At 40.5% G+C, this 15,803-nt stretch overlaps 1 long non-coding RNA gene across 1 annotated transcript in view; it reads left to right on the top strand.

Annotated features, from left to right (window-relative positions):
* LOC129137353 (uncharacterized) overlaps positions 1 to 15,803 on the top strand; it is a 441,478-nt gene that overhangs the window by 219,154 nt on the left and 206,521 nt on the right. Inside the window, exon 3 of the long non-coding RNA XR_008539825.1 lies at positions 15,173 to 15,327. This is a non-coding gene — a long non-coding RNA (uncharacterized LOC129137353). The remainder of the gene's footprint in view (positions 1 to 15,172; positions 15,328 to 15,803) is intronic.

The raw sequence follows: 15,803 nt of genomic DNA, 5'->3' as shown, positions 1-15,803 counted from the left end.
GGATGAGGTTAACAGCAGATTGGGTTCAACAAAAGAAAGTATTCATAAATTTAAAGATACATTATTAGAACTTATCCTGAATAAGAACAGAGAGAGAGAGAAAGAAAAACTGAAATGCAAAGGAAAACAAAACAAAAACCTGTAATGTAGTCCCAGAGGGAGAGGAGAATAAGAATTACACACACACAAAAATTGAAGAAATACTGACCGAACTATTACAAAGTTTGATAAAACAAAAACGTCAACTTACAGACTCAAGAAGCCCAGGAAACTCCAGGAAGAACAAATACAAAGAAAATCACACCTAAACACATTGTAGTCAAAGTGTAATCAACCAAAGCAAAAGAAAAAGCATTAAAAGTATTCAGAGCAGGGTAAAGACATATACAGGAGAATCTGGAGAAGACTAACAGCATACCAGCATATTTATTATTAAAAAGAAAGAAAAAAGAAAACAATGAAAATTAGAAGATAATGGAATGACATTTTAAAGTGTCAGGGCAGGGGATGAGGCATGGGAAGACACTATCACATAGATTGTTTCATCAAATGAAAGTATGTTTTTAAAAATGAAGAAAAAATAAAGATAGTTGCCAGATAAGCTGTAGACAGAAGCTAAGAAAATGTATTCAGACTCACACTACCAGAAATGCTCAAGAAAGCTCTTCAGGATGAATGTAAATGATATCAAATGAATATTTGAATCCAAAAGAAAGGAGGGAAGAGCACTATGAATAGTATATATGAAAAGCTATATTTTCATTTCTCAAATGTTATAAAATGTAATGGACTGTTTAGAGCACAAATAATAACAAAATGATGGTTTCTAACAAAGGAAAAGTAAAACATGTGATGATTGCAGAAATAGAGGATGAGAAGATGCTATTTACAGCTCTTAACATGGTATATGAAGCGATATAATGTCAATTCAGTATCGATATAGACAAGTTAAGTAAGGATGCTTATTGTTATTATTAGAGCAACCATTGAAAAAGAGGAATAAAAGCAAAACAGCCATTGAAGAGATAAGTTGAATAACTAAACAAAAAAACCAACAGCATGATTATCCCAAGAGAAGACAGGAAACGTGGAATAAAAATACTAAGAACTAAAAGCACAGATAAACAACAAATAGCAAGCTGCTATATTTAATCCAAATTACATTAATACTTACATTAAATGTTAATGAACTAAACATTCCAATCGAAAAGCAGGGGTTGTCACACTGGATATAAATAAAGAATTAAGTACTTTTTTTTAAAAAGAGATATACATTATCTATAAAGCCAAAAGTGAATTAAATGCAAAAAGGTTAAAAAAAAATCCTGAGCAGAACCTCATGACCTGTATGAAAATAAATATGAAAGAGCTCATATTGCATATTAGGCAAAGTAGATTTCAAGGCAGGGAGTATTACCATTGATAAAGGGCATTATTTCATGATGATTAAATGGTCAATTACTGAAGAATACCTGGAAATTCTAAATGTATGCAATAAATAACAATACTCCAAAATACATAAAGAAAAAGTTGACAAAAGTAAAGGGATAAATAGAAAAATGCACAAACATAGTGATTTTAATACCATTCATTTAGAGTTGATATAACAAATAGATAACATGGCCGGCTGCAGTGGCTCACACCAATAATCACAGCACTTTGGGAGGCCGAGGCAGGTGGACTGCTTGAGCTCAGGAGTTTGAGACCAGCCTGGTTTATATGGCAAGACCCTGTCTCTACCAAAAATATAAAAAGTAGCTGGGCATGGTGGCTCATGCCTGTGGTCCCAGCTTCTTAGGGTGCTGAGGTGAGTCAAGATCCTGCCACTGCACTCCAGCCTGGGTGACAGAGTGAGACCCTGTCTCAAAACAAACAAACAACAAACAAAAACCAAAACCAAAACAAAAACAAAAACCAAGTAGATAAAAATACAGAAAGAATGCAGAAGATTTGAAAATAGTGTTAACCAACTTGATCATACAACATTTGTAGAACATATACCCAACAATTGCAGGATGCATGTCCTCTTTAAGTGCATATGGGACTTTTATAATCATGGGCCTTTTGCTGATTCTTAAAACAAGTCTCAATAAATGTCAGCTGGTTAGAATCATACAGAGTATTTCTCTGACAGGAGTAGAACAATATTTGAAATTAATAACAATAAGATATTCAGAAAAGCCCAAAATATTTGGAAATTGAAGAAATAACACAGGAGGTTAAAAGATTTTGAAATGGATGATAATGAAAACAAAACATACAAAAATTTGTGAGAGGTAAATAAAGAAATGCTTAGAAATATATGTATGACTTTAAATGCTTATATTAGAAAAATGATAAGTTTCAAATCAGTGATCTACACCTCTACCATATGAAGCAAGTAAAAGAACAAATTAATCTCAAAATAAGTAAAAATGGGAAAAATAAAGAACAGAAATTATTAAAATAGACTAATAGAAACAGAACTAACAGAAAATATAGAAAATAAACTAATAATGATAAATGTTGGCCAACAGAGGAAGTCAACAAGGTCAAAGTATTTTCTTTAAAAACATTTCTAGACCAACTAAGAAAAGAAGAGAGAAAATATCAATTACTAATAACAGTATGATAGAAAAATAACTTCTGTGTTGGTAATCTCCAGGCTCTTCCTAGGGTTGAAAATTTGCTAGGAGGACTCCCAGAACTCAGCACACTACCCCTGGCTAAGATTTTTTACAACATGCTATGGATTGAAGAAGTTCCCTCTAAAATTCAGGTGTTGAAACTTAATGGCCAATGTGATGGTACTGAGGGAACACCTTTAAGAGGTAATTATGTTATTAGGGGTCCTTCTCTTATGAGTGGAATTAGGTGCCCTTATAAAGGGGCTTGAGGGAGGGAGTTTGTCTCTCTTACCTTTCTACCTTCTGCCATGGGAGGGCACAGTGTTTCTTGCCTCCAGAAGATGCAGCAACAAGGTGCCTTCTTGAAAGCATACAGCAGCCCTCACCAGACAGCTGAACCTGCTGATGCCTTGATTGTGAACTTCTCAACCTCCAGAATTGTGAGAAATAAATATCTGTTTCTTATAAATTACCCAGTCTGTGGTATTCTGGGTATTCTGTTATAGCAGCACAAAACGGACTAAGACACGATCAAAGGAAACAAAGCAAAATCAGAGAAGGAAAAAGTACATGGAGCAGAGCCCAGAGGAAACCAGATGCAAGGTTTCAAACGTGCTTTCTCCGTGGAACCACACAGGATATGCTTAGTTCCCCCACAGTGACTGGTGACAACATGTATGAAGTGTCTAATGACCTTATCAGAGATCTGTGTCCAGGATTTTTACTGGGAACACATTGGCAGCCTCTGTCCACCATATACCAAAATTGCAGACTCCCAGAAGGAAAGTAGGTATTCAGCATAAACCATATTTCTTGTGCAGTAGTTAGCGCATTACTCTTATCAGATTGGGTGGCAAGGACCCTTCCAAAATCAAAGTTTTCAGATGCCAGCCAAGGGCCACATTTGAAATGATAGCAAATGATAGCAGTCAGAACTTTGATGTTAACCCTTCTGCACCACTATATGCCCTACAGATATTGCAAAACTAACAGCTTTATGCCAATATCAGAATGATAGAGGACAAATGACTTCAGATCCTATAAATATTACAAAACTATGACTTGGTGTCCATATATTTGTCAGCTGAAACAAAATGGCAAATTTCTTGAACATGACAACATACTAAAACTAACACAAGAAAAAATATGAATAGTAATATATCCTTGAAATAAATTGATTCAGGAAAAAAACCTACTGACAAGAAAACTCCAGACTCATATGGTCTCTCTGAAAAGTTCTATAAAACGCTTAAAGAAGAAATAACACAAGCTTCACAAACTGCTCCAGAAAATAGAGGACTAAGGAAAACTTATGACCGATTTTATGGGGTTAATATTACTCTGATACCAAAACTTGCCAAGGAGACAATAAATTACATTCAAAAATCCTTCATGATTATCAATGCAAAAGTTCTTAAAAATATGTTGAATAATTAATCCAGAAGTATATAGAAGGAATTTATCCCAGGTATGCAAGGTGGGGTTAGCATGCCTAAATCAATGAATGTAATTAACTGCAATATATATAGGAAAAAATACCTTTTCCTTTACTCTCATGGTACTTTCAATACTTCCCTTATGACACCAGAAATGTGAAGGTTTTTTTTTTTTTTTTTTCTACAGCAGTCAATTCTCAAATTTTCTTGGGATACCAACGAGGTGTCTTACAATTCAATTTCCACACTGTCTACCTGGAATTAGCATAGATCCCATTAGTTAAGGGCTCAGTCCCATAAGACTGTTCCCCTACTTCAGATACCAATTGCAAGTGGTAAGTCTTTATGTGACCCACAATTTCTCTCTGACGTGGCTACAAAATTGGTGGTTTCCTGGAGCTTCTTTTCATGTTCAGTCATTTGCTAGAACAGCCACAGAACTCAGGAAAATGCTTCCTTATGCTTACTGGTTTATTATAAAATAAAGCATACCATAAAGGCTGCAGATGACCAGCCAGGTAAAGAGACACACAGGATGAGGTCCATAAGGGCTCACAGTGCAGGTGCTTCTGTCTCATAGAGTTGAGGTACATCGCCCCTCCTGGTACATGGATGTGTTTACCAACCTGGAAGCTCTCTAAGTCCCTTACTTTAGGGATTTTTATGGAGGCTTCATTATGTAGACATGATTGGTTATTAACTCAGTCTTTAGCTTCTCCTCCTTCCCTGAAGGGATGGGGGCTGAGGCTGAAAGTTTAATGCTTCTATGCATGACTTGGTTTTCTAGTAACTAGCCCCCATCTGGGAGCCCATCAAGAGTCATCTCATTAGAACAAAAGATGTTCCTATCATGAGGAATTCCAAGGAGTTTAGGAGCTCTGTGTCAGAAACCAAGGCCAAAGACCAAATATGAGAACAAAAGATATCCTTAGAAGCCCTATCACAGAATGGAGAGTCTGCAAATACACATTTATATGTTCAACCAGTTTCAATAAAGGTGCCAAGGTAACTAAACAGAAAAAGAAAAGTCTTCAAGAAAAGTATTGGACAAGCTAAATGTCTATATGGAAAAAAGGGGTACCTCAATCCTCACCTCACATCATTCACAAAAAATAATTTGAGCTACATCATAGACCCAGGCATACAAATGAAAACTATAAAACTTCTAGAAGAAATATACAATAATATCTTCATGCTGTAAGGTAGGTGAAAATTTCTTAGGACTAAAGGGGTACTAATAAAAAAAATCTTAAATTGGGCCTTAGCAAAATTAAAATCTGCTCTTGGAAAAAAAGAAACACCATTGATAAAGTCACAGACAGGGAAAAATATTTGCAAAGGGTTAATATTCAGGGTATTCAAAGAACTCCTAAAGTTCAATAATAAAAAACAACTCAATAGGAAAAAGGACAGATTACCTGCAAAAGGAGGCATATAATTAGCCAACAAATATAAGAAAAGATGCATCTTACAATTAGTCTTCAGGGAAGTGCAAATCAAAATCCTATGAGATATTACTTTACAGACATCAGAATGGCTAAAATTAAGGAGACTGGCAATACCAAGGGTTGGTGAGGATGTAGATTATTCTGGAACTTTCTTACATTGCTGATGGGAATGTAAAATAGTTCAGCTATAGTGAGAAACAGTTTGGTAGCTTCTTATAAAGCCAAAAATATATCTACCCTATGATTCAGAAATACTACTTTTAGATATTTACCCAGGTAAAATGCAGGTATATTTCTACCATAAGATTTATAAAAGAATGTTCTTAATAGCTTTATTCATAATAGCCAGAAACTCTTACCAACCTCAATGTGTATCTACAGGTAAATGGGTAAACGAAGTATAATATATTTTTCTTTTTGTTGTTTTTTTGAGGCAAAGTCTCGTTGTCACCCTGGCTGAAGTGCAGTGGCGAGAACATAACTCACTGCAGCCTTGAACAACTGGGCTCAAGCAATCCTCCCACCTCAGCTAGGACTGTAGAAGGATGACACCATGCCCAGCTAATTTTTTATTTTTTGTAGGGACATGGTCTCACTATGTTGCCCAGGCTGGTCTCAAACTTCTGACCTCAAGTGATCCTTCTGCCTCAGCCTCCCAAAGTGCTGGGATTACAGGCATGAGCCACTACACCTGGCCTGATATATTTACATAATGTAAAACGAAGCCAACTTTTACTATACACAACAGAAGAGACAAAGTTTTAAAGCATTCTGTTGGGTGAAGGAAGCTGGACATAAAATAGTATACACTGTATGATTTAATTTATTTGAAGTTTTAGAATAAGAAAAACTTACCTTGTGGTGAGAGAATCCAGAACAGTGATTGACTCTGGAAGATAAGTAGGGTCAGGTGGGTACTGAGTGATAAGGGTGGAGGGAACTTTCTAGGGTGATGAAAATAGTCTATATTTTTACTGGGATGGTGGTTACGTGGCAAATACATTTGTCAAACCTCCATGAGCCGCACACTTAAAATTGGAAAATTTTGTTGCCTGTAAATAATGATTTGGTTATAGAAACAAAAAACCAAAAAACATTTATCCTGCTGGGGTAAGGGTGGTGAAAACAAGTTGGATTGGGTTCTTCAAGCTAGGATTCCTGGTTCTAAACCCCACACGCTTTCTTTTTCCTCTGCCACCTCCTGAGCAAAGTCCTCACTTTGAGAAGGGGCAGCTGTCAGCTTTGAATTCATGTCTTCTCAGCCCCCTGTCTTACCATGGAGCTCCAGAAGTCCACCCCACTGATGCCCATGGAGGGCCTTTCTCTACTTCTAACTCCACATCATGTTCTTTGATAAAAGGCTCCCTGCTGGAACAATTGCCTTCATTATGCCCATGTGCTTGTGCAAATCTGTGGCTGATTTCTCCCAGGGGAACAATCTCCACTTAAATTCAAAGCCATCGAGGGGCTCCTCTAATCTCAAAAGCATTTGTAGAGCTGAATGCTGTGTTTTTACTCCCAAGGTGATGTTCCGGGAAATCACCAAGCCTCCCTAGTGCGCGCACTCAAACCAACACCACTTTGGTCAAGTATTTCTGTACCTATTAGGAGATCCTGAACCCCAGCTCACAAGATAATGTGTTGTCCTGAGTTCCTTGCTCTCTAAGGGATAGAGGCAGCATGCTCTTGCTTCCTGAATACCCATCAGCTGCTGGTGGGGTTGAGGGTTTTATATCCTGATCACTGTCCCCTTAGGCAGACAGTCACCTCCCTTCCCAACCACCCTGTGAATGTTTTCTCCTTCACAAACAATCGCTAATGATGTTTTCTCTCTGGACTGACACCTGCCTTATTAGGAGCCTGCTCCACTCAGCAGCAGCACCTGAGCAGGGCCCTGGGCCTCCAGCCTGCCTGAGGCAAGCTGAGCCCAATAGGGGAATGACTTACAGAGGCAGTTCAGAAAATCAGAATTGAGATTCAGAGACTTCTGAATGGTTATGTCCCGGAGGGATACATGATGGTGATCTGCGGATATTTTCAGAGTCACTCCATTTGATTTTATTTTTGGGTTTTGCTGGCCTTCCTATAATGGAATACAACAAGCTTTCTTTCTTTAGGTACACGTGGTTTGCATTTCAGAGAGCTCCCTCCTACAGGCAGATGCATTCATGGGCTGGGGGAGTTTGTAAGTCTAAAAACAAAGTGGAGAGAATGTCCACCTGCTTTCCTTTTGTCAGCTCTTTGCAGATGAATGTAGAAGGGCAGGGATTCTATGGCTGCCTATATCTGAGGCAAGAGCTGCGAGGACAGGAAATGCCACGTGGAGTTTGCATGAGAAGAACACCGGGCAGGGGGAGTTGAAAGACATCTTGCTATAATGAGAGAAACAGTCGAGCACACAGAAGTGCCTCCCCAGCCCCGACATCCTGCTACTGGGAAAACTCAAAACATTCTGGGAACCTGACATCCTTTAACATTTCCCAGGCTGGCAGCTCCAGGGGGTCTGGCCTGTGGATATGGGAGGACATTAAGTGCATGGTTCAGGCAGAAAGCACACAAATGTCCAGTTCTGACCCTAAAGTGGGTTTCCAAATGCTGTGCTGATCTGGAGCCCTCGTGCCCAATGCTAGGGACCAGCATGTGCCACAGATCTCTCTGCTGCCTGCTCCCAGCTTGTGGCTTCTGTTGTCCTTGCCAGCTGGCCACAGGCTTGGCCACAGTTGGCTGGCTGTGACCAGACAGAAGAACAGAATGATAGATGTCACTGGAAGAGCAGGTTTTCCATCTTTAGAAAATGAGGCAGGGGGACACAGTGACCAGGCCTGGGCAATATAAAGCAGATCGAAGATCAAGCCCAGACTCTAGGAATAGACAGTTGTGTATTTGAATCCCAGCTTTGCCCCTTGCTAGCTGTGTGGCTTTGGGAAACATCACCTGCCTTTTTTGAGCCTGTTGTTACTTCCTCTGTGGACTGGGGAAAATATATCTTACATGGTTATTGTGAGAATCCAAACACACAAAGAACTGAGTAATAAAGTACTTAGCTCTGGGCTTGGCACATAGCCGCCATGACATAAGTGGTGATCTTTGATTTAGTAAGTTTAATTTTCAGTCATAAACCTGAGTTTGAGACCAGCTTTGGTCATTTAAGAGATATGCTGCTTTGGGCTACCCATCCAGTCTTTCAAATATCATTTTCCTTACTTATAAGACAAAGTAACACCCAACTCACGGAAGTGTTACACTTCCAAGAAGCCTTCTCTGATCCCCTGTCATGTGGAGTGTGGCATTTCAGGCTTCATGTGCTCTTGATAAAACACAGATCCTACTTCTATAGCTGTGGCAGGGCCTGGGCTACTGCATTTTGAATAAGCATCCGGGTGATGCTGATGCTTCAGGTCCGTGGACCATGCTTTGAGTAGCAAGGATGTAGAATTTGTTATTCCTTTTTTTTGTGTATCTCCATTATCATAATGGTAGTCATAAGCATGTTTGGAGATGTGTTTGCGTGTGTGTGTGTGTGTCGGGGGGTGTTTTCTCACGTCTCCCTTGTAACTGGGCACACCTATAGGACAGGGACAATGTCTCCTCTCTCTCTCTCCATTCTTCACAAATGAGTCTTCCATTGACCAGAGCTCAAGACAGCTTTCACAGGCAGGAGGGTAGCAGCTGCTTCCTCTGTCCACCTTCTGATGCTTTGAATCAAGTCGGCCACTGTGATCTAGGATGGGGAAGCCTAGCTACGTTTACTGAGTAACTCTGTTGTTCCATCTTAGGGACCCTCCACTGCCATTTATTCTCAGAATCCAGTGTCCCTAGGGCCACTTTGCTCATGAACAGAGCTTTCTCTTCACCTCCACCCCCTGCTATGTTGGCTTCTAGAATTCGGTCCTGGGCTTTGAGCCCAGGGTCCAGTGTCCCTTCAGTCTGATGCCTGCTAGTTTCTACTTATGGACCTATAGGCTGACGCCCTGGATGGAGAGTCATTGACCACTCACCTGAAGCCTCAGGCTTGGCACTCTTTGTCCCCATTCCTGGATCTGTGACCTCAGTGCTGGAAATCTGAGTTAGCTCTCAGTGCCCTGGGGAAGCTGGGCCTGACCCCTGAACTGAACCAACAGAGGGTGTTCACTGCTTTCCCGCTCACCAAACCCCACTCCCTCTGCTCAGCTCATATCACATTTGGTCTGGTTGGAGCCCCCTCCAAAATGACCTCATGCTTCTCAGTGTGCAGAGTCATGAACCAGGGAATCACCAAATTGTTGACGAAATGGTTGAAATATGGGAAGAAATAATGCTTTTCAGGTAAGAGAGAAAGAATAAAGAACACAATCTCCTCTTCAGGCTTATCAAGGTGCTCTGAGTATCTAGGGGTAGACATGAGTGTATGAATCAAAAGTCAGAGGAAGCTTTTTTTTTGAGACAGAGTCTTGCTCTGTCACCCAGGCCTTAGTGCAGTGGTGCTATCTCGGCTCACTGCAAACTCAGCCTCCCAGGTTCAAGCAATTCTCCTGCCTCAGCCTCCTGAGTAGCTGGGATTACAGGCACCTGACACCACGCCCAGCTAATTTTTGTATTTTTAGTAGAGACGGGGTTTCACCATATTGGCCAGACTGGTCTGGAACTCCTGACCTCAGGTGATCCGCCCGCCTGGGCCCCGCAAAGTGCTGGGATTACAGGCGTGAGCCACGGCGCCCAGCCAGAGGAAGCTTTTAAATCCTGTGCATTGTCTAAGGCTCCTTCTAGCACCAATAGCGCCCCCTCATGCACAAACACACGCACATGCACACATTCACACTCACCTCCCTCCAGACCCCTGCCACAACGTTGGGCTCAGCCTGTTGTATAGACGCCACTCATGTCAGTTTCATTTAGTTTCTGTCTCACTCTGGGTTTCTCTTTCTCTTTTCATCCCTCATTGCCTATCTCTCTCTCTTCCCTTCTATTATCCTCTCCCTCTGTGCCTCTCTCCCTCTGTTTCTCTGTTCCCTACCATTCTGGGCCTCTGTCTTGTTCCTTTATCCCTTCCTCACTCTCTCACTCCTGGTGCTGTATTTGTTTCTCCCCTACACTTGTCTCTCAGCTCCATCTGCTTTCTCTGGTTCTTCCTCCCTTGGACCTTGGTATGGTTTGGCTCTGTGTCTCCACCCAAAACTCATCTCAAGTTGTAATCCTCACCTGTCGAGGGAGGCACCTGGTGGGAGGTGATTGTAATATGGAAGTGGTTTCCGCCACGCTGTTCTCGTGATAGTGAATGAGTTCTCACGAGAACTGATGGTTTAAAAATGTGGCACTTCCCCTTCGATCCCTTGCTCGCTGCTGCTGCCACGTAAGAAGTGTGTTGCTTCCCCTTCGTCTTCCACCATGAATGTAAGTTTCCTGAGGCTTTCCAAGCCATGCGGAACAGTGAGTCAGTTAAACCTCCTTTCTTTATAAATTACCCAGTCTCAGGTGGTATCTTTATAGCAGTGTGAAAACAGATTAATACAGGCTGTTTCTCATCTGATTCCATCTCCTAGCGTCTGTGAAGTTCTCTATCTTTCTGTCTCTGTCAGGTCATGAGCATAATTTCCATCTTCACACATACCCCAAAAAAACCAGAGAAGGAGAGCAGGGAATGGGCTGGCTCTTCTCTTCTTCCAAAGCCTGAAAATCTGGCTTGAAGGGCTGGAGCTGGCCAAGCTTTGTGCTGACCAGTAGGCCGCCTTGCTTTTTGGCAGGAGAGTTGCTGGGAGGCCCCACCCAGCGCATGAGGATTAGACAACATCCATGAGGGATGCTGACTGCTAAGACGGACATACACTATTCTCAGATACTAGTTTTCAAACCTCTTGGAAACACATCCTTCCACCCCTCCTAGTGTCCCTCTCTGAGAAAGAAAAATTCTTTTTCTCTGTGGCTTCACCTTCATTCTCTGCACTGCAGGGCTCTCTGGAGGGTTGGGTTCACTTCTGTTTTCTTCCCTCTTTCCAGATAACTTACAATAGACATGAATTGTCTTTGTAACAAGAATAAAAAATCATGAAATAAATTAAATGAACGTGTTGGGCTAGGCCATCTTTAGGACCCACCTTTTTGGCGCCCATGTGCTATGATAGCTCCTGACTTTGCCAACACAGAGACAAAAAAGAAACAGCATGCATGGGAAAATTTAGGTTTCTACAGGAAGGAAAGCAATTTTTTTTTTTTTTTTTTTTTAGATGGAGTCTCACTCTGTCGCCCAGGCTGGAGTGCAGTGGCGCGGTCTCGGCTCACTGCAGGCTCCGCCCCCCGGGTTCACGCCATTCTCCTGCCTCAGCCTCCCGACTAACTGGGACTACAGGCGCCCGCCACCTTGCCCAGCTAATTTTTTGTATTTTTAGTAGAGACGGGGTTTCACCTTGTTAGCCAGGATGGTCTGGATCTCCTGACCTCGTGATCCGCCTGCCTCGGCCTCCCAAAGTGCTGGGATTATAGGCGTGAGCCACCATGCCTGGCCAGGAAAGCAATTCTATACAGAAAAGGCCTCTGCTGCTTTGAGGGTCTTTGGGCTTAGAAAGAAGAATCTAAGGTTTATGATCAATATTTTTGAAATACTTTAAAGTGAGCACAGCCAATTAGCAGGTGATTGTCACCTGCCCAAGCAATCATTTGGCTGCTCTAAGCTTCTGTCCCAAGGAACCAAAAAACTGGGACATCAGGGATGACAGAGCATTTACGTGGTCTAGCTGTGCCCAGAAAAATCACCTAAGTCCTGTGGATTTTGCAGGTGACATCAAGAATACCAAAGATGCTCTGTATACAAGAATCTTTACTTTTATTTCCTGAGTCATTTTAGGAAGACTGGGGCTATGTCTATGATATTTGCTGACATGACACTCTCTCTTATATCCTCTTCATAGCATCACAAAAACAAATGCTCAGTCTAATTCTATATGTGTGCCTTGGCTGTATATTACATTATCCCACAATTAGCACAATGATGGGTGATCAGGGCGAGCAGAATGATATTGCTGTGAGTGACCTATTATTATCCACAGATTACACTTTACATGGAAATTAAATGAATTCTGTCAGAGCTCTGCAGCCAGGGAGAGAAGAAAATGCCTCATTGTTCGGTTCCCTGAGCTGGAGAGACTGCACGTGGCGATAAAGAGACCTGTGTTTGTGCAAAAACAAGGCGTGGGCTTCCAGTTTGAAAGATGCATTTGTTACACCAAAGCTCGAAATAGGAAATGCGCGTGTGGGCAGAAACAACGGAGATGAAAGGGGAGAAAACTAATTATTACTACCACCATTTGCGTATTGGGGTATTTATATAATGTGTTAAATTTCTTCTGTTGGGAAAATGTTTGTCATATCGGTGAGAATGAAACTTTACCCTTAGAGGGGGTATTCTTAGGCTTGAACACTTTTAGCTCAGTGAAATTTTTTTTTCCTTGAAATTATCTCCTGCATTCTTTTCTCTGCTCATCTTTCAATGGGCATCATCTTTAAAACATCTTTTCCACCTCTCTGTCTCTTTCATGATCTTGCATGTGCCTTTATTGTCTCAATAAGTGTCCCTTTAGATTTCTTTCTCAGGCATATTGCAGATATCAATACTAAATAAAAAAGAGAGGCAAAATTCTACTGCCTTAGAGGCAGAGTGATTTGGGGAAAGGACATTACAACTGATAAATTTATAAAGAATCAGGAACTTAGAGTTCTTATCTTGGACATAGCTTCAACTAAATGCTCTGAAATGTGAAGACAATGGGAGTGACCTTGCCCTATTGGGAAGGGATTTGAATTCTGGCCAATGATCCCAGTGATGTTTTCTCAATTGTAAAAAGAGATGGAGAGGTTTGAATTGCATCTCTCAGTGGTCTCTTGCAGTTCTGATATTCAGACATCAAATGATCAGTATCTTGACTCACTCATCTAGTAAATATTTCTGAAAGAACTCACCATTAACAAGGCATTGTGCTGGGTAGAGGAGAAGATTAAATTTGGGGCTGACATATACAACTAGTTAGCTAAATCCTAAACAAAGCCTTTCTACCAAGCACCTAAGAAAACCCTTCCCATTTTTGAAGGGCCTTATTCTCAAGAGTATGAAGAGTGGCAACATCTCTTTATGCCCGTGGATCTTATGTCTAAATAGGCCTGTGATTGGGAACCCAAATTCTAGGCATTAGTGAGAGGGTTTAGTAACTAAGTACCAAGGCTGCAGCTTAGCCATATGAGATGTTGGAGAGTGGGCATAGGAGTCCTATATATATGTTTGAATAAAGACTAGTAAAAACCAGATTCCCAAGCTCATCTTTTTAGTCAAGTGGTGCCTCCGACACAGAGTTATTTGTTAATAGTGGTGGTGTTTTTTTTTTCCTGTTGGGATTTTCTAATATATCATGCAATGTGAAGAATATAACGAATGGATTTTGGAAAAAGAAGTATATGAAAACCATCCCCCATCCACTGTGAAAATGAAAGGCCATTTGGAGGTTTCAGCTTGTTAGAAAATTTGTGAAACACTGTACTGATGCTCAAGGAAGAAGAAAGTGGTGTTTTTCCAATTTCTGTGTGTCAGAATCACAGATTACTTCAGAAAATTGTGAAACTATTAAGATTCGGAGAACAACTGATTCAGTTGATCCTAGCTGGGGCCAGAAAATCTGTGTGTTTGACAGACTCTCCAGGTGATCTTACAGGTGGTCTTTGGCCAGGCTGAGCAAAACACTGTTGCAAGCGTGAAGTGCTTAAACTCTGTCCATATTAGCTGAGTCATTTTATGTAAGGTTCTAAAGTATTTAAGCCTGAAATCTTATGGGAGAGAACGGCCATGAAGATTGGAAGTTAATCTATATAAAGCATCTACATCAGTCTCCATGTACACTTTGTGCTTAGTAATAATTACTCTTATTACCTCCACCCCAGTGAGAAGGTCAGGGCTGGCCCAGAGGATTCTGAGGTATAGATATCTCTCAATGACAGTTTCCAGGCTTAACATATCACTGCAGAAACCTATGGGATCTGGAGTCCCTGATCAAAACATTCACCCAAGTGGCCGAGGCATGAAACTGGAATAGGACTTCTAACTTAGAAAGGCTGAGAAAGAGGATCAGGACATACTGATAGGAGATGGTGTGGAGAAAGTGCAGAAGATAGACACTCTGGTGGCTTCTTATGAGTTCCCAGTGCATCTTGGGCAAGCCTGTAAGGGTCACTTAAAGTGGCCAGAAGAGGATGACATTATGTTATGTAGTAACTGCAAAGATTCCAGGAAACTCCACACAGACTATCATGAACTCCAGAAGTATCTCACTTGTGAATCAGCCCTAGTATATGTGCTTTCATTTTTCAGTTGTTAGTCATACTTGTTAGTTAATTTCCCAGAACATTTATAGAAAAAGAATCTTGATGCATTAAGTTTGAGTCAATAATTTGTTCCCAAATTAAAAATAATGGTAAAAGATCACATTCAACACTGAGTAACATTTATTTTTGTAACTAGCACATTCTGGAAATTACTAACTTAGGTATCAAGTTTGCAAATGGCATAAGTACATTTTTACATTAACTTCTAATTTCTAAAATTTCAAATTTCTAAAGTTTCAAATTTTAAATTTCTAAGATTTCAAAACATGCTTTCTAGCTGTTTCTAGCTATCAGTTTGTAAATAGACATACCATTTACAATGAGATATTTCCTTATATTCTAGAACAGAACGGCAATTTTCATGTGGTGTTAATTTCCGTGGAAGAAGAAAAGGCTCGACTCTCTGTCCTACTTTTCATGAATACTGGAAGTAGGGAATAAATCTGGAGTCTCACGGGTGAAAAGAGACATTTCCATATTACCAGACCACAAACGTGGGTGAGTCTGATTTACCTTCAGAATTTCGACCCATTCTTTCGTGTTTTTTGAACTGCTTTCTTTAATTATAATTTACATGCTATGCCTCTTTCCCGTACAAAGTGCACAAATGGTTTTGAGAATACTTCTAGAACTGTGTTAAAATTACCACAATTTAATTTTGGACATATTTGCCATTCAAAAAAGAAATCCGTTTTCTTTTTATGTCTTTGGGCAACCATTAATATACTTTTTGTCTGTAGAGTTACCTATTCCAGACATTGCGTATAAGTTGAATCATATAATATTTGGTGTTTTCTGACTTAGACTTAATGTTTTCAACATTCATTTAGGTTGTGGCATGTATCAGAACTTCATTTTGTTATATAGCTTTTATCATGAGTATACCACACTTGTCCATTGATTTGTTGCTGAAATTTGGTTGTTTCCATTTTTTTGGCTAGTATAAAAACTGCTGGTAGTTTACAAAATGTTTA

The sequence above is a fragment of the Pan troglodytes genome, chromosome 18 (genome assembly GCF_028858775.2).
Source record: "Pan troglodytes isolate AG18354 chromosome 18, NHGRI_mPanTro3-v2.0_pri, whole genome shotgun sequence".
In the NCBI taxonomy this organism is placed as follows: Eukaryota; Metazoa; Chordata; class Mammalia; order Primates; family Hominidae; genus Pan; species Pan troglodytes.
Note: the sequence above shows the minus strand (reverse complement) of the source record. Positions and strands in the feature narration are given on the sequence as shown.